The sequence below is a fragment of the Lepus europaeus genome, chromosome 2 (genome assembly GCF_033115175.1).
Source record: "Lepus europaeus isolate LE1 chromosome 2, mLepTim1.pri, whole genome shotgun sequence".
NCBI lineage: Eukaryota > Metazoa > Chordata > Mammalia > Lagomorpha > Leporidae > Lepus > Lepus europaeus.
In genome coordinates this window covers 62,771,998-62,792,339 of record NC_084828.1, presented here as the reverse complement: position 1 = coordinate 62,792,339, position 20,342 = coordinate 62,771,998, and the positions used below count along the sequence as shown (strand labels likewise).

At 40.3% G+C, this 20,342-nt stretch overlaps 1 protein-coding gene across 7 annotated transcripts in view; it reads right to left on the bottom strand.

Annotated features, from left to right (window-relative positions):
* Positions 1 to 20,342, bottom strand: part of BBX (BBX high mobility group box domain containing) — a 280,483-nt gene that overhangs the window by 196,175 nt on the left and 63,966 nt on the right. The window contains exon 1 of one of the 7 annotated variants that reach the window (XM_062207572.1): positions 7,302 to 7,566. The exons of the other annotated variants lie outside the window; for them this stretch is intronic. The gene's annotated coding sequence lies outside the window, so the exon portion shown is untranslated. Of the gene's footprint in view, positions 1 to 7,301; positions 7,567 to 20,342 lie in introns of those variants that run through there. 7 annotated transcript variants of the gene reach the window in all.

Sequence of the window (20,342 nt, the reverse complement as noted above, 5' to 3'; positions counted from 1 at the left end):
GGGGGCTGGATTTCTCTGTACTTTTTCTGAAACTACAAAATCTACAATTATGTTAAGAAAACAAAGTTTAGGGGAGGGAGCAAGAAAGAACGGTTAGACCCAAAGCAGGTAGGTAGGTGTTTGCTTCCCCCTCTAGGGTCCCATTTCCCAGTGGGGTTATCTCCTTAGCAGGACCTCAAGCTAAGGTTACCAAGTCCATTTACACTGACAGTCTACACTTCCCCTTAGCTGATGACATTCATTCTGGATCCCTCAATTAGCATATGCCAGTGACTGTCAAATTTAAATTTCAGTTCCTCTCTTCTCAAGTCCAGACATATTTTACTTTTAAATGACTACCTCAATCTAAGTATTCACAGGCACCTCAAGTTCAACATGTACAATTTTAAACATATCTTTTTCCTTGCAGCCCTCAGATCTGCTGTGTCAGTTGCTATGGACGGAATGTGTCACCCAAAATTCTTATGCTGAAATCCTAAACATCAGGATGATAGTTTTAGGAGACAGGTCTTTGGGAGGTAGTTAGGTCATGAGGCAGTATCCTCATGAATGGGACTAGGGCTTTTTAAGAGGCCCCAGAGAGGAGCCATGCCCTTTCTACCTTGTGAGGACAGTGTGGGAAGGTGCCAACTGTGACCAGGAAATAGCCCTCAAAAGGCACTCCATCTGCCTTGAAACTGGACTTCCCAGCCCCCAGGAGTGTGAGAAATAAATTTCACAGTTTATAAGCTACATGGTCTATGGTATTTTGTTAATGTCCTCTGAACAGACGAAGATATCCCTTGTATACCATCCAATGCACTTCAGTGCTCAAGTCATTGTGCAGTTTACTCTGCCTTACTCTCGCATGTCTAGCCAATCATAAAGCATCATGAATTCAAGTTCATCAATACATAATCATACAGTCTGTTTCTCACATCCCCACAGCCACCACTTGACTCATTTTTACAGCTCCACTTGTACTCCTCCAAAAACATTTCTCCTGTAGCAACCAGACTAATCTTTACAAAATGCAAATGCAAACATCTCACTCCCTAGCTTGATACTTTTCAGTGTTACCATGATGCTTAATAATTCTCATCAAAGAGTACAAAATCCCAAATCTCTGGTTTCTACCGACATCGTGCCACTCTTCCTCCTCACATCTAAAGCCCAGCAGTAATAAGCTTCTTCTAGTCTCTTCAAGGCATTCTGCTATTCTCATTTCAGAGCCTCTGCTTCTCCTCCTACTATTCCCAAACCGAACTACCTAATATCTATTCATCAGATCTCAGCTAACCCATCACTTCCAACACAGTTTTCTGAGACCTCCCACAAGGATAGGCCCTTGTTAAATAGGATTCATGCAGATATTAACCAAGGGAAAATCCATATATTTTACTATATAATTCATATACGTATTTGGTACTTTATTTGGGTCAACTTAGGCCTAAGGGCTGGACATTTGACCTCCATTTTCTTGGGAGCTTTCTAAATACAAGAATAATAATAATGATTATAATACGAGGCTTTGTCATTCATAATCAAACTATGACTTCTTAATACTTTAGCAACTAGTACACTATTTTCTTACAATTCTTTGCCAATTTATAGGATTTATGGAAAATTCACAGAAACTTTAAAGAGCTTGTTCCCTGTGTAAAAAACAATATTTGGGGGCTGGCATTGTGGTGTAGTGGGTTAAGTCACCACCTGTGATACCAACATCTCATATAAGCGACAGTTCAAGTCCCGGCTGCTTTTCTTCTGATCCAGCTCCCTGCTAAGGCACCTCGGAAAGTAGCAGAAGATGGCCAAAGTACTTGGGCCCTTTCCACCCACATGAGAGACCTGGATGGAGTTCCAGGCTTCTGGCTTAGCCTGGCTTAACCCTGGATATTCTATCTCTCTGTCTGTGTCTCTCCCTCTCTCTGTAACTGTGCCCTTCAAATAAGTAAATAAATCTTTAAAAAATAAAAGATAACATTTTGCTGAGCCTAAAGTTTTAGATTTCGAACATTCTTCCTAAATTGTGACAAGCTCCACCCAATCTCTTAATAATGAAAACAACAAAGGAAAAAAGAGGGTCTGGTGTTGTGGCACAAGGGTTAAGCTACGGCTTACAACACTGGCATCTCATATTAGAGTGCTGGCTGGAATCCCAGCTGTTCTACTTCTGACCCAGCTCCCTGCTAATACCCCTGAGACAGCAGTGGAAGATGGTCAAATACTCGGACCCCTTCCATACATGTGGGAGACTTATATGGAGTTTCAGGTGCCTGGCTTTGGCCTGGCCCAGCCCCAACCATTTTGATCATGTGGGGAGTGAACCAGAGATTGAATATCTCTGTCTCTCTCCATACCTCTATCTCTATCACTCTGCCTTTCAAATGAATAAATATTTGGAAAAAAAATCAACAACAACAACAAAACACAGGATAATGTGTTTTGTGAAAAGTAATTTGAAACTTTAAAAGATATGTCTACAAGCATGACCTGAATAGGAATTTAAATAACTTAGGGCTTTAAATCTTTACATTTTAAAATTTTATAACAAAATAAATGTTTTTTTTTCACTATCTCTAGTTTTAAATTAAATACAAGTTTCATTCTCAGTACTACTCATTCCACTAATAATTTATATACTATATATACTATAATTCCACTATGTATTATATATGTAATTCCACTATACTCATACCTTTATCTATTGTCATATTACAGATTTCATATACATGGTTCAAGGTTCTATATATTTTCAATCTTCATTTCCTGTTTAAAAAAAATCTGGTTAAAAGCATCTTATGAAACTAAAATAATGAAGGGATCATAGAATAAATTTCAGAATATGAGATAAGAGGAACAGCCATGTAAAAATATAGCAAACATTAATGGAGTATTTTAAGATATGCTACAACATAGAAAACAGACACATGAACTCTCAGCACAGAGGGAGCAACAGGATGCTCTGCAGGCGCAGCTTCACCGAGAATTACTGTTGCTGTTATTCCAATCTCAGGTTAACAAAACCAGAGTTTCTAAACTTTGAAGAACATACAAGCAAATGTGTATTAGCCAAAGTGCTGGAGGCATAGCCTAGTCTGATGTGACCAAACTGACTTGTAGAACCTTAAGTTTTAAGAACTGCTATTGAAAACCTCTCTAAAATATATTAAAGGATATTTTCTTGCCTTAGTAAGTACAAGATAGTGAACATAATTAAACTTCTCATTGTTGATTATGGGTCACATCAAATATTTTTTTTTTTTTTTTATTTTTGACAGGCAGAGTGGACAGTGAGAGAGAGAGAGAGACAGAGAGAAAGGTCTTCCTTTGCCGTTGGTTCACCCTCCAATGGCCGCCGCGGTAGCGCGCTGCGGCCGGCGCACCGTGCTGTTCCGATGGCAGGAGCCAGGTGCTTATCCTGGTCTCCCATGGGGTGCAGGGCCCAAACACTTGGGCCATCCTCCACTGCACTCCCTGGCCACGGCAGAGAGCTGGCCTGGAAGAGGGGCAACCGGGACAGGATCGGTGCCCCGACCGGGACTAGAACCCGGTGTGCCGGCGCCGCAAGGCGGAGGATTAGCCTGTTGAGCCACGGCGCCGGCGGGTCACATCAAATATTAAGATCAGCTTTGCGTTAGAATCAGTTCTCACTGAACTCTAATGAGGATGTAGACATTTAAGTTAGATTCATTCTTTGGAAAACCTCCCCACCCCTAACACACATAAACTTTTTTTAAAACTACACTGTTTACAGGGCCAGCGCTGTGGCATAGCAGGTAAAGCCATTGCCTGTAGTACCAGCATCCCATATGGGCGCCAGTACAAATCCTGGCTGCTCCATTTCCAATCCAGCTCTCTGCTATGGCCTGGGAAAGCAGTAGAAGATGGCCCAACTCCAGGGGCCCCTTCACCCGCGTGGGAGACCTGGAGAAGTTCCTGGCTCCTGGCTTCAGATAGGTGCAGCTCCGGCCTTTGCAGCTAACTGAGGAGTGAACCAGCAGATGGAAGACCTCCCTTGCTCTCTGCCGCTCCTCTCTCTGTGTAACTCTTTAAAATAAGTAAATTAAAAAAAAAACACTATACTATTTAAAGCCAACTTGTTCAAGAGAAAAGGAGCTTATTTTCCTATAAGTCAAGAGCAAGAAAAATAAACCTGGTTATCTGAGCTTTTAAATAGGAGCTTTTCTAAAGTAATAGATATTCTTGAAAAATCTGTTCCATTTTCAACATTGTTAAGGCAACGAGTGCCCAAGGGCAAAGTGGGAGAATAAGAAAGGTAAAATCCAATTCCTCTCTGAGGGAAATGGCAATGAAGAAAGCTGAGTGGTACCCAGGTGTCTATACTAAGTATGACTTATGCACTAGTATGTTTCATGTACCGTATACACAGCTATGCACTACCGCTCCAGCAAGCCTTCCTTGATTATGCCTTAATTCCTGCATCTGAAAAACTAGAAAACAGGCCATATATGCCACTCCCTTAATCTACAAAGGTTCTCCATGGTGTGATTCATTAAGATCAAAGTGATGTTTACTCCACCATCAACTATGTGCCTGTGTAAGTGTGCACATGTGTGTGAGCGTGTTATCTCAATCTACCTCCCAAAGGAAGCTGGAATGCCCGAATTCCTGAGAGCTATTCTCTGCAGTTACCTGAGGAATGCTGACTAGATATTTTACTTCCCTTTTTTCTTCTGTGGACAGAACACTAAATGAATAACAGACTTGAGTCTGGGCTATACATTAAAATGTTGTGGTGTTAAATATTAAGTATCCAAAAATAAAAGTGAAGAATACATAGCAGTTTTTGTTTCCTTCCAATTGTCTGAAGTCTTATCTTGATGACAACTGTATTGGCACTTGTGGTCTGATGCAAAGATCATGGGAGCAGGCACTAGCAAAGCTAGATTTGGGTTCTAGCCTTGACAGCAGTGAACTGTGTGATCTTGGACAAGTCACCTCCTCTGAGGTAAAATATTTCCCTCTATTGTTACCAATAAAAATGTTTTGATGGATACAATATGCTTCCTTTAGAGTAAAGATGTCACACTGACAGTCTAAGAGAATACCATGGATATAATGTATTTTGATTCTGTAAAGGCATTTGACCTAGTACTGAATGCAAACTTTAATACAGGCTATGTAGTCAAACTGATCCATAACTCGAAACAGCAAGTTTTGAGTAATGAATCGGAAGATGGAAAGAGGGACTGAATCAACAAGACGATGACGTGCTGATCCAAATGGATGGCCTAGATCACTGTGTGAAATTGCTGCTATGTGCATACAGGAAATGTCTGGCATATAGTTTGGATATATCACTTTCTCTGCGGAATAATTGATTCACTGGGGTTTCCCCCTTGTGTTTCACAAATATAAATATAAATCTAGGGACTTCAGTTGAAAAAGAAATAAAATGTCCACAAGCATGGGGTAGGAGAGCCTGATTTTGGTACAGTTCATATGAAAAAGAACCAAGCTTGAGCTTTGAGCGCCACGTGAGTCAACAGTGCAATCTTAGCCACCAGTAACAGAAGCCTAAGGTCCAGAACCAGGGGGTTACAGCTTTAGTGTATTCTCTGGAGCCCTCTGCACCCTGCATTGCACACCACACAGCCAGAGGGATCCTGACAAACGAGCGATTCCAGGAAGGGGAAGGGACGAGAATGGTGAAGGATGGAGAAAACACATCCTGAAGACTGAAGCAGCAAGGACAGTGTAGTGCGGAAAAGCTAAGATCTGGGGTGAAAGATGACATTCAATAGCCATGAGCTGCGGTGTGACGGACATGTTCAGATCTAAGAAGACACATAACACAGCAGATCTGGTGTCGATATAAACAGTACCCCAAACAAAATCAGCAGCACCAGGAATCTTCAGTTAATCCACTTGTGTTCAACCCTGACTGCACATTAGAAACACATGGGAATAGCTTTAAAACTATCAATGCCTGGGCCCCACCCCTAACCAATTAAATTATAATCTCTGAGGAAGGGCCTGGGACAGGGTAGGAGCTGAAAATGCCTCTGGGATTCCTAATGTGTCACTATGCTTGAGAATGACCAAGGTAAATAGAATCAGGTGTCCACCATGTGAGTGTGAGATAGTGGATTCCTTCACAGGGGCCAGTGTTAGGTTTATTTCGCAGATCTTCTCTGTCCTAGGATGGCTTATATTTCTAACTTGTAAACTCAGCGTTATCCTCTATGATCATGAAGATTAGCTCCTGTTTGCAAAGATTTGAGAAGAAATGAAATTTAAATGATGCAGTCTCTTAAAGGGACGAATTTAAATTGGGTTATAATAGCTTAAATAAGAGGTTTCAAGAATTTAATCACCACTGTAGAGTAGAGCAGTACCAGTATCTTCACAGGAAAATAAACAACTTAATTCCAAAGTTTTGTAAGATAAATTTAAAACATGCTAACATTCTTCTCCAGGTTCTTCTATGATAAAATAATTAAAATCACACAGAAACTACTTTATGGTTTAAGTGCTCTCTCCCACTAGTAGCTTTATCTTATAAGATAAATACAAGTATACATTCCTACTTTAAACATTTCCTAAGACTTTCAACAGCAAAAAGGTCAGGATTTTTAGTAACCAATATACAGTTCTCTGTGCTTCTTTAGGTGTTTGTTCTATTCTTGTTCTTAATCTTTCTCCGATTATTCAATAAAAACACTTATTCGGTTTCTTAATCTCCTTTGGAAAGACACATTCACATGTATTCAAAAGCTTTCTGTCCCTAATACAGGTCAGACATTAACGATGGTAGGTTATGACACTGAATTTTAGTGGCCCCTTCTGAGTTTTCCACTTACACATGACACAGCCGCTAAACTTGAAAACTTTCACTTTAGATTACAGGAAAACATCAACCATTTCCTTTTTACTTTTACAATCTGTCAGTGTGAAAAAACTCTGAATAAATCTGAAGCTTCTTCTAGGCTACTTGAAGCCTCTCTCATTAATCTTTGTCATGTGGTTCATAAATAGTGAGCGAGGTATTAAAGATCATCATCTTGTTTACAGACAACTGCCACCAAAAGAGGCTGGAACAACACGGTGGATTTGACTAGACGGATTCAGCCACAATGAGCAATTCAGGAGTCCTGATGTGGGGATGAAGCACACATTTAACATTGTTTTTTTCACCATTAAAGCTGGTTAACATTTCAAGTAATGATTGCCCTTTCCATATCAAAACACTAGAAAGCACACCGATCTTAGAGCCACCTGAGCAGCTGCTGGACCGGCAGTGTGCTCCACAGCCAACAGCCAGCCAGCCACCTTTCCAGTTTTCAAGCACATACCTCTCACAGAAATGTTTTCAGAGCAGCAGTCTACAGAGCTGGTTATAACACCGGCACGATGTGACAACAAAATTCATGATGATATTGCCTTTCCAGCCTGCCCCCTTCTCTTTTTTTTTTTTTTTTTTAAATTCTCGCCTCACCCTCCACCCCACAAAAGAAAACCGAACCGACAATACTTCCACGAAACCCGCCTCAGTCTTAGGAATATAATGCTTTCAGGGAGAGCAGACCAGCTTTTAGTAGAACAGCTTTCGTGAGAAGCAGGAAGCTGATCTGAGCAGCACGGAGAGCAGGGATGGGGCGGAGCAGAAAGGAACTGAGCTGGGGGAGAGCGAAGCACACACAGTCCTGGCTGCTTCTGGTTACTTATTGACAGTTTCATCTAATAGCACAGATTTATGAGCAGGGTGAACATCCATCCTGCCATACCTTTCCTTTCTTTTACGAATCCCTGTCAATCTGGTAAACTATTGTACAGGGGAAAGTAAGGCCTTACACCCCCGCCAGAGCCCAGCTGCAGGGAAATGATGTAAGCTTCCCACCTCCCACCAACCCCCGCTCTGCCAATCCACCTCTCCTCTGACCTGTTAAGATCCCCTCCCTCCCCCAGGGCCACTGCCCTGAGGCCAGCAGGCCCCAGGCTTCCTGGCTGGGTCCTACTGTGCAGAGGAAAGTATTGCCAAGGGGTGAGGAGTGTTTTTGTTTTGAGAAAGTCTTCAATGAGAAGGTAAATGCCTTTCTATTTAAAAAATAATGCTGAATCGCCAAAAGCTAGCTGGTTCCCTGGAGAAATATTATTAAAAGGATTGAGGTGAGGAATGCAATTTAGCAAAAGGCAGCAGAAGGTATGATGTAGCAAAGGGTATACTATTTAAAGTTAGGAGACACAGATTCCACTTTTCTCATACCATCTCTGTGCTCTTGCACAACTGGCTTAACCTCTCTGGTTTCATATATAAATTATATGTGAGGTCCCTGTACGATCATAATTTATGATCTGCATCCACAAGATAAAATGAGGAGACAAAAAGTAACCTCACTGCTGGCCAACTGTTTGCAAAATTGCAAGTAATTCCTCCTAGTATAAACTATTCAAGGTATGCTTGGCTAAAGTATTAGCAAATATAAGAAAGATCAGCACAAAATAGGGGAATATGTTCAAGGGGAAAAGTTGCAGGCAGTTCAGGTGTCAACCCTGATGAGGAAAATCTGTAGATTCAGGATCATAAAACTCACACTCAGGAAAGGGCAATTCAGAGACACACGCATGGAAGCAAATCAAGAACAGACACTCACCCTGCTCAGCAGTGTTCTATTTATTCACTAAGATTCAAATTTTGTCTTTTTAATTTAGGAGACCATAAGACATGAGGGCACTTCAAAAAGTTGATGCAAAAGCACCTTTGTACTGGCTACTAGCATACCACTATTCAAACTGGGATCTGCAGAGCCTTGGAAGTTTCTGACTTTCCAAGGGTATGCAGGCACACAACATAGTAAATCCATGTCCAGATAAACTCTTGAGTACTTGGCCTGAGAGGGCCCCCAGACAGCAGGTTAGCTTTTCCCATTCTACAAAGTCAGGGCACAGGGTTCAGCCATCACAAATCTCACCTTCGGGCATATCTTGGCGTAAGGAACAAACCTCTGATAGGGACACTAGGAGACAATTAGAAATATTGTTGATAAAAAGGAAATGGCCCGGAGCCAGCGGCTGTAGCATAGCTGGTAAAGCCGGCTGCCGCCTGCAGTGCTGGCATCCTATGTGGGCACTGCTCCACTTCTGATCCAGCTCTCTGCTTTGGCCTGAGAAAGCAGTAGAAGATAACCCAAGTCCTTGGGGCGCTACACCTCATGGGAGACCTGGAGAAAACTCCAGGCTGTTGGCTTTGGATCGGCCCAGTTCTAGCTGTTGCAGCCATTTGGGGACTGAACCAGCAGATGGAAGCTCTCTCTCTCTCCCTCTCTGCCTTTGCCTCTCTGTAACTCTGCCTTTCAAATAAATAAATCTTTTTTAAAAAAAGAAAAAAAGGAAATGGCCCTAAACTCATCACTCTTCTTTCGAAATTCAGGTGGCTTTGCCCGTTCTTAACTGAGTTGTAAGTCGATAAATCGTTAAAGATAACTTTAATATATCACTGTAATTGTGAACATAACCCAAAAGGAATCTAAAGAAATGAGTGACACTGTTATACTAATACTCTCATTTTCTTCCAACTTATTGATGTAAACAAAATTTCATTGTGTATATTACAAATGAATTAAATATATTTTAAAAAAGCAGAATTCTTTCAATAATAACATTCACTTTAAGTGTCTATCTAATTATGAAGTTAGAAATATGACACTAATAATATATTAAGAAAAATTTCCTTTAAATTTTATAATTATAAAATTATAATAATGAATTATAATAAAGTTGCAATTATAAAATTATCTCTAATAATTATCAAAATTTCTAATTTAGGGTTTTTTTTATCAACTGTGTACTAACTACTTTTTAAAATTTTTTATTTTCATTTTTTATTTGACAGATAGAGTTAGACAGTGAGAGAGAGAGAAAGAGAGAGAGGTTTTCCTTCCGTTGGTTTACCCCCCAAAGTGGCCGCTACAGCCGGAGCTACACTGATCCAAAGCCAGGAGCCAGGTGCTTCCTCCAAGTCTCCCATGCAGGTACAGGAACCCAAGCACTTGGGCCATCCTCCATTGCCTTCCCGGGCCACAGCAGAGAGCTGGACTGGAAGAGGAGCAACCGAGACTAGAACCAGCATCCATATAGGATGCTGGCACTGCAGGCAGAGGATTAACCAAGTGAGCCACGGTGCCGGCCCCTAATGGTAACTTTTTTAACACAGATCACTTAGGTTTAAAGATTTTTTTTTGTTACACAGACTTGAAGTCTTCATTTTTTAGTCACATATTTAAAATCACTTAGATTAATCCATAGTCACAGAAAATTAATGTTTTACCACAGAAGTATGATACAGTGACTGATAATAGAATTTTAAAACATAATACAAGGGCCAGTACTGTGGCATAGCCTGCAGTGCCAGCATCCCATATGGGTACCAGTTCTAGTCCTGGCTGCTCAACTTCCAATCCAGTTCTCTGCGATAGCCTGGGAAAGTAGAAGATGGCCCAAATTCTTGGGTCCCTGCTCCTGCATGGGAGACTTGGAGGAAGCTCCTGGCTCCTGGCTTTGGATTGGCACAGCTCTGGCCCAGCTCCAGCAGTTGTAGCCATTTGGAGACTGAACCAGCAGATGGGAGACCTCTCTCTCTCTCTAACTCTGCCTTTCATATAAAAAAAATAAATCTTTAAAAAAAATAATACAGGCCGGCACCGCAGCTCACTAGATTAATTCTCCACCTGCAGCGCCGGCACCCCGGGTTCTAGTCCTGTTTGGGGCGCCGGATCCTGTCCCGGTTGCTCCTCGTCCAGTCCAGCTCTCTGCTGTGGCCTGGGAGTGCAGTGGAGGATGGCCCAGGTCCTTCAGCCCTGTGCTGCCCGAATGGGAGATCAGGAGGAAGCACCTGGCTCCTGGCTTCGGAATGGCACAGTGTGCTGGCCATAGCGGCCACTTGGGGGGTGAACCAATGCAAAAAGAAACACCTTTCTCTCTGTCTCTCTCTCACTGTCTAACTCTGCCTGTCAAAAAAAAAAAAAAATACAGAAGGATAAATTTTGGTGGGTAATGTTTAATAAAGTAGAACTTTAAGTAGAAAAGTCAACACTGAATTTGTTAGTGGATAATGGAAGCTATTATAAAGTTACATTGTTTGATTAAAATATATAACAAATTTATTAAGCAATGTCCATGACATTTATACCATTAGCAATGATATAAACATATGATGAAGATATATAATGTTAATTTATTGTATATTTCTCACTAAAAATTTTTCATTTGTTTTCACTTTAAAGAAATTTTAAGGCTTGAAAAAATGTATTTACCCTCGTTGGACATCATATAATGTATACATGGAATGAAACATGACATAGTACCCCATAAATATGTAAAATATTTGTATGTCTGTTAAAATTATTTAAATAAGAAGTTTTAAAAAAATAAACTTTGAAAAATTTAAATGCTAATGAACAAATATGTGAGGGGGATTCACAGTTTTCCAAATTTGTTTACTATAGCCAAAAAAAAAAAAAAAACTTGAAGCCTACTACACTGTTTACCCTTTTATCATTCAAAAATACCTTCCAACTGTCACCATAGAGTTATACAACAAACACCACAATCTAGATCCTGGGGAACTGAGCCACTTTGAGAAATACGTTTTCCAGGTATCCGTAGTTATAGTCTTTAAATACCAATTTATTTTCTAATTTTCAACTATTCTCAATGAAAATTTTTCCAAAATGGGGTGCTTGTTCCAATTTTCTTAAATAGACCACATCAACATGATTTAAACCTAATTGGTGTTTCCTAGGCAGTTATTAATACCACCCATCCTGCTGGGCATTCATACATAATGACCCGGAGACCTTGACACTCTGCATTTCTGCCAACAAGATGGGGAACAGGAAATCTCATGAGCTAAGTTCAATTCCTATTGCCCTGGCCAATCAAAGCTGCCAACCCTGAGAGACACCAGAAATTTCTTGGTCCAACCTTCTTCACCAGACAAAGAAGTCAATAATCTCACTTTGTTACGTGAGATGTTACAAAACTAACAGGAGTTTATATATGTGAATATACTTTTTAAAAAAAATATGAACATGTGTATGCATGTATTTGAAAGGCAGAGAACAATCTTCCATCGCCTGGTTCACTCCCTAATTGCCTGCAACAGCTACAGCTGTACCAGGCAGAGGCCAGAGCTCAGAACTCAATCCAGGTCTCCCCTGTGGGTGGCAGGGACCCACTTTAGCCATCATCTGCTATCTTCCAGGGTACTCATTAGCAGGAAGCTGGATGTGCAGCTAGGACTTAAACCCAGGGACTCCGATATAGGATGTGGGCATCCCGAGTGGAGTCCTAAACACTGTGCCGAACATCTCCCTCATGAATATGCTGTATTTAAAGATTAGATACCAAGAAAACATACTAAGTTCTGTCTTTTTTTCCCTTTTAGCCAAGCTCATCCTATCGCCTATTATCAATGAAAGTCTGGATAAAGCCCTCCATCTCATTGTAATTGTTGCAGTTTTTAATATTAGCCCAGGAGTTCATTAGATTGTTTATTAAGAAATTATTATTAAGAAATAGGTTAAATAGATTTGTCACATATAAAATACATCAAAAGTTTTGGATTTATTTCCAAAGGTCATATACATTCTAAACCAATGAAACTGACTGCTTGGGGCTGGTGCTGTGGTGTAGTGGGTAAAGCCACCACCTGCAGTGCCAGCAACCCATATGGGTACCTATTCAAGTTCCGGCTGCTCCACTTCCAATCCAGCTCTCTGCTATGGCCTGGGAAGGCAGCAGAAGATGGCCCAAGTTCTTGGACCCCTGCACCTGCGTGGGGAGACACGGAGGAAGCTCCTGGCTCCTGGCTCCGGATCAGCCCAGCTCCAGCCGTTGCAGCCAATTGGGGAGTGAACCAGTGAATGGAAGACCTCTCTCTCTCTCTCTCTCTCTCTCTCTCTCCCTTCCTCCTCCTTCCCTCTCCTCTCTTTATGTAACTCTTTCAAATAAATAAATAAATATTTTAAAAGCAAAAGAAAGAAACTGACTGCTGAGTAAAGGTGTAGATAGATTTTAACTAAGCAATCCACTCAAAACTCTAATTGCTCTGATGTAACAAAAAGTCACAGCAAAGCGAGGCTTCACATATTTTTCTGACCTTATTCATTCTCCCAAACACCCACAAAGGTCCACATTACTTTTATTAACTATCTGCCCAGTAAATGTGTTTGCATATTATGGTGGTTGATAGTCCAAAGTTTCAGGTCCAACGGATGCCCCAGAACCTTGGATTCATTCTCAGAGACACAAAAATAAACCTTTCACTTTGAAGAAGCAGCAAGTAACATTCAAGTAAAGTCAGAGGAGAGATAAAGTTTTTAAAAGTTAACTTATATTACCTATTCTATTTAAAATGCCCAGGATGGCAAGCTAGGCACCTCTTTGTCTTCAGTGAATTGTGTGGTTGCCTCTTCTATCCTCACTTGATCCTCTACAGGACTCTACTATCATTTCTAGGTTACTGATTATGAATCTGAGCCTCAAACACATTTAAGTGACTTGCTTCAGATCACAAAGGCAGTGGATGAAAGCCAGAACTAGAACTCAAGCCTTCAGATGGAGGTTCAGCCAAGTGCCTGCCCCACTGAAGCAGCTGTTGGGATCAACAGACTGCAGCAAGCAGTGGTGGCAGTACTCCTGCTCGGTTCTGTGATTCCTATGGGGTGTCAAGTTTTAGTCATGAGCAGGCATTGTGGAGTCACTTAGACCTGAGTTTGAATCCAGATCCTGTAACTGAGCAAGCTAGTTTCCACATCTATAAAATTTCCACATCTATTAAAGTGATCAAAAGAGATAGTATCCTTAATACTGTTCAAGTTACAAACTAAGCTTCTAAATAACTTTTTTTGCATTCTTATATGACACGTCTTAATTCACGTAATTCTTCCATCAATCCTATGATGTAGTAGATACTACTATTTTCATTCCTGTTTTATCAATGAAGAAAGATTTTGTCCCAGGGAGGTAAAGCAATTTGCTTAGGATCAAAGGTAAGAAGTAACAGCGCTAGCATTGAGACTAACCAGTGTGACTCTAGGGCTCAGAGTTGGAACTACTGCCTCTCTGGAAATGATTATAATTATAGCACTATCTTTATTCTCCCATCATCATTATCATCATCTCCATCTCTATCATCAACCTTCTCTATAGTTAGCCTGGAGGGCCTTCAGTCTCGGAAGCACCTCAGTGATGAAATATAGAGAACTGAGAATTTGAATAAGTGAGACTGATGGGAGGAAGAGAGCTTCAGGGAAGAAGTCAGGAAGGAAGCAGGCTGCTGGAAAAGAATAGCGTGCAGCCGAACAGAGAAACTGAACCAAGAACATGAAAAATATCACCTACTTCTCTCTGTCTCTCTCTCTCTCTCACTGTCCACTCTGCCTGTCCAAAAAAAAAAAAAAAAAAATCACCTACTGGCAGTGGCTGGGTGGGGGTGCCTAAAAGAATACCACAAAGAAAAATGGCAAACCTTCAGCCAGTGATATAGGTTGGGACCTAACTCTTACCTACTTAATAAAGGCTATCTGCCCCTTGGGGAAGGAGGTGATCATTTTAATCAACCATCACTGATAACCTGATCAGGCACAATGAAAAGCATTTGCCTCTGAAAGTGTCAGAGCCCAGCAAAACATCCCTCTCAACTATGGAATTGCAATTCTATTCTTTGGCAAACCTTAAATCATAGGCTCCTGTGATGTCAATGCTGGGTTCCTTTGAATAACTGTGTCTGGGCTCTTAACTCATTATTTTCCTCTACAGCTTCTATCTAAATCTAAAGCTTATTATTATTTTTTTCATTTAAAGAGATTGGGGGGAACTCACTGTTGGCCTTTTTCTCTCAGGCAGAGCGACAATTAGAGTGCTGATGACTCCCACCTGGGACTACACTTCTGGTTTCCCTGATACCCTGTAGGATCTCCATAGAAGAGCACCCAAGTTTTGTTTATCCCCAGCACTAAGTGCACTATATGTTGCAGTCAACAGCTACTGGAAAAAATGTTACCTGAATATTTTCAGGCTCTTTCAAGGGTTTCTTTTCCATTCAATTAGTTCTAGAAGCCTGTCGCCTTGGATAGTGATCATTTTAGATCACCAAAAGTGATGAGGACTTATGGGGCAACTGGTAGGGAAAACAAAAAGAAAACCCCCTTGAGTTGATGTTGCAGTTATTACTCTGGTGAATATTTGCCCCCAGTATTCAGTTTTCAGATAAAAGACATGTCTTGGGATCATGATCACTTAAAATTTATTAACTAGCTCAAGGGGCTTCGTTTATCCCATAATATCCAGCAAAGTGCCTAGCACAAGGTCAGTGTCAGATAAACACCTTCATATTGGTTGATTAATTGACTACAGCTATTAGAACTGCTTCAGGCCAAATGCAGACTATCCTTGAACTATGAACAAGGGTGTTAAAAGATTTAGAAAACACCAGGAAGTCTCTAAGATAATTAGCTTTTTGAAAGTGTAAAGTTGTGACTACATATAGTCAGAGGCAATTAAAAAAACATACTTATTTTTATTATATATAGGGTCCTTGAAAAATGTAGAGATACGATAACTCTTTAGCTTGATCTAAAAACACCACTTCCTAAAACTAGGTAGTACAACAAAGAAATTGCTGACCCTTTAGGTGTACACTGTGGGGAAAGATGCTTAGGACCAATGACCAGCTAACAATCCTAGAACTTTTCAAATACTATTACTATCTTGAAAAATCTAATTATACCAATTTTTAAAAGGTACCCTTGGGTCTCCTAAAAATTGCATGTGTTCCCTTTATTATTAAAATCTGAGCTGATATATACTGATAAACACAGAAAAATAAACTTTAAACTTAAACTTTAGGTTGTATGCAAAAATCTTTCTAAAAGAAACAAAAATGCCAATCTGAATGTGGAACAGTGATTACTGCAGACTGGGAAGGAGGTCTGGAGATAGATCAGGCTGGATAATGGGTACCAAAATACCTTTAGGTGAAAGGAATATCTTCTAGTGTCCCACAGCACAGTGAGGGGACCATGTTCTCAACCTATTAGATATTTTCTGAATAATTTGGAGAGATGAGCTCTTAAAGGCTTGAAGTATAAACTAAGGAGGAGAGGCCGGCGCCACGGCTCAATAGGCTAATCCTCCACCTGCGGCGCCGGCACACAAGGTTCTAGTCCCGGTTGGGGCGCCGGATTCTGTCCTGGTCACTCCTCTTCCAGTCCAGCTTTCTTCTATGGCCTGGGAGGGCAGTGGAAGATGGCCCAAGTCCTTAGGCCCTGCACCCCATGGGAGACCAAGAGAAGCACCTGGCTCCTCCCTTCAGATCAGCGCAGTGCACCGACCGCAATGCTCTGGCCGCAGCGGCCATTGGGGGGTAAACCAACAGAAAAAGGAAGACCTTTCTCTCTGTCTCTCTCTCTCGATGTCCACTCTGCCTGTCACCAAAAAAAAAAAACCTAAGGAGGACAGTGAAATGTTAATTATCCTGATTTAATCACTACATATTATATATATATACATATTAAAATTCAAACTGTATCCCAGAAATACATACAATTATAACATGCTAAATTTTTTTTAGATTTCAGGAAATGAAAATGCTAAGTAAGTACCCAGATATAATCATTTATACACTGTTACATGTATTGACATATCACATTGCACCCATGAAAGTGTGCACTCATAAACATCTATTTTAAAATGTTTTAAATATCCCCTAAAATTTCATTATTGGCCTCCAGGGAACATTTAGATGGAGCATTCTGTTCAATACTAAGGCTGCTATTAAAAATTAGCTTAAGATTCTTTTTAAAAATCAGCAATCCCATAAAGAGCAAATGGTGATTTTAATACACCTTTTTTTAAAAAAAATCAGAACCATTTTGCAGCATGACGGGTTTGTTTTCCTAAATTGGAAGACTATGGACTTCTTGATGGAGTTAATCCTCAATATAAAACCCACAAGCTATATATACTGAGTCAAAAAATTTAAAGCCAATGCCACAATGATTATAAAAGTTTACCAGTAGAAATTCACTGTCAGGGGATATCTTTTTTCCCACAGGCTTCATTTGCTCTGCTCCTTCTGTGAAATATTACTAAACATTTCAATCACCTGTGGTAATCTGCCTCAAGGACATATTTCTATTTTTTATTAAAACTTTTTAAAATAAATAGAATACATTAAGTGTGGGATCTGGTTCTCCCTTTTAAGTTACTAACAGGTGTAACATTAATTTATCTTTTTACAGCTCCTTACAAAATAAATGTATTTGGTAGAATATAATTTTTAAAATCAGATTATATGTGTCATTAATTTGCATGTTTTTATCTGATAATGTCTTCCCAAAGAAAAGGCTTATTTCTACTATAACATCCTGGTAACCCTAAGGGGTTTCAATATTTGAAAGTTACAACTTTTAAATGTTTTAACAAGCTCCTTCTAACTACACAGATATTTAAAATTGTGGTCTATAATAAACTAAAATTTTTATTGACAGAAATTTAGCAAACATATTTCACAAAAATTCTTCAGAAAAAAAAGCAAGGTAACTATTATTCACATTTCAGAGAAAGACACCAAGATATAGAGAAAAGCAAGGATCTCAACCTACTTAAGAAGAAAAGTCAGGAGCTGAAGTAGGTTTTCTTACTCAAAATCAAGTTATTTTCGTATATAATAGAAAGTTTAAAAATATATTTGTTCATCAATACAGCACATCCCTGTAAAATTTTGAAGGAATTTTACATGTTTCTAAAATGTCTCCTCCTTTGCTTTCTAGGAAAGGAACCTATGGACCTTTGATGTATCTTAAACCAGTCTTTTTTTTTTTTTTTGGACAGGCTGAGTGGACAGTGAGAGAGAGAGAGAGAGAGAGAGAGAAAAAGGTCTTCCTTTTGCCCTTGGTTCACCCTCCAATGGCCGGCGCACCACGCTGATGCGAAGGCAGGAGCCAGGTGCTTCTCCTGGTCTCCCATGGGGTGCAGGGCCCAAGCACTTGGGCCATCCTCCACTGCAAACCTGGGTCATAGCAGAGAGCTGGCCTGGAAGAGGGGCAACCGGGACAGAATCTGGCACCCTGACCAGGACTAGAACCCGGTGTGCCGGCGCCGCAAGGCGGAGGATTAGCCTATTGAGCCGTGGCACCGGCATTAAACCAAGTCTTAATCAGTTTATTTTGTTAAACTTTTACTTATTTATTTGAGAGAGAGAGAGAGAGAGAGAAAGTGAGCACTCTGTTTCATTTTTTCATTCCCCACATGCTCACAATACTTGAGCCTGGGCCTGTGGCTAAAGCCCGAAGCCAGAAACTCAATCCAGGTTTCCTAGGTGGGTGACAGGAACCCAATTACTTGAGCCATCACCACTGCCTCCTAGGGTCTGCATTAGTGGGAATATACTAAATTGATCTTCTGTATATAAATAGAATTGAAAATGAATCTTGATGTGAATGGAAAGGGAGAGGGAGCGGGAGAGGGGAGGGTTGCGGGTGGGAGGGAAATTATGGGAGGGGGAAGCCATTGTAATCCATAAGCTGTATACTGGAAATTTATATTCATTAAATAAAAGTTAAAAAAAAAAAAAAGAATTAGGAGCCAGAGTCTGGAATCAAATCCAGCTACTCCAACAGTGACAGGGGTGCCCAAAAGGCTAGGCTACATGGTCAGCCCTCTAAGTTTCTTTTAATGAACTTGTACTGCTCCCCTGAATTCACTAACTATGGTTTTGATCCATGTTATAGTTTGATTATTTTTAACTTTCTTCACTGTCCAGCAAAGAATGTCAAAGGGTTTATTGAAAAACTATCTAAGTTCACTTTTTGCTTTAAATGGGTGTCACAGTAAAAAAAAAAAAAAAAATTAAAGCATCCTTTAGAACTTCAAGGACCAATGAGAAGGGCAATTTACATTGAAAAGTAATGATTCAGTTCTATACATATGACTCTATCCTTAGAACTGGGGAAAAAAAGCTACCCAGAATGGCATCAACCTTTAGGAAACTGGCCAATTCCCAGGAGTAGGTAAAGCCTGGAAACTAGAGATATTTGGAGTTGTGTTAAGGAAGAAAGGTCGTGAGCAAGTCAGTAACTAAGTTTCCAGCAATACTGGAGCAGGCAAAGCTGCAACTTCCACTGGGACTAAACACAACCTGTGCTGCCACTGATGAGAGCAGCCCCTGACCCCCTACCCCAGAGCAACTTAATTCCTACTATTTGTCCCTACCTCAGGAGCTGGACACAGGCCCACTGATACAGCTTTGGTGATGTAGCAAATAACAAGGAAATAAACCTGTAGACGTGAGACACTGATGCAAGCAGCCCAACCAGGTCACTGACATTCATTTGTGCAAGAAGAGGGTGCTCTGAAAGCCAGTGAAACTTCAAAGCAATTTAAAGACACAAGAAAGGGACTGTTAAGAGAAATGAAGACTCAGAGAACTGAAGTAAAGTAGGTGCACATAAAAATGCATATAAGTAATTTTCTGTGTATATAAGAAATTCTTCTGTTTATAACATTTATACTTAAAGCTGATGTAGCCCTACTGGCAAAGTTCCCACAGAATAGTTATTTACAAAAATACTTTAAGAGATGTACACAAAAGTTCACTTTAAGGAAATACTTCATATTCAAAACTGTAAAACTCAACTAATACATGTGAAATCATATATTCTTGGAAAAAAGAAGAAAGGGTTTAGAGCTGTGAAAAGGATGAAGAGAGCATCTTAGTGCTCAAAATTATAGAAAGCAATAAAGCAATGGCATACAGGAACTATTCAAAATTCACAGAGCAGGAAGTAAAGCCTCTAGCCAATTATAAAAATCACACTTTAAAACAAATTGCATCTTGCTAGATCTTCCTCTTTCTCTAAGTACATCTGGGTGCCTTTTCGGTGATTAGCAAGGCCAAGGTCTCAAAACAGGCATAGAAAAAGTTTGAGATATTTCTGTACTTCCACAATATTCAGGTTCAATTTCTCTCTTTGATAGCTTCCCAGAGAAAAGGAGGAGCACAATTCCACTTCTGAAACTTTGTAAAAGAACTGCTATGTGGCACTGTTCAAAAACCAAGTCAAGAGTTAGGCTTTCGTGCTTCCTCTGGTGGAACTTCTTGAAACGGTGCCAATTGGAATCATTTGATCGCTGAAACCAGGGCTGCCGAGTCGGGAGCAGCTGGAGTACATGAATCAGTGGTCATTTCTCTGTTAGGGTTTTGTTTTCAAATGATTATCTGAAGGGCCAAATAACTTGACAGAAAAAGCAATCTGGAAGCAAGGGAAATACCACTGAATTGGGAGGCAGAAAATCTGGAGAACACTGGAGAAGTACCATTAAACTAGTACCTT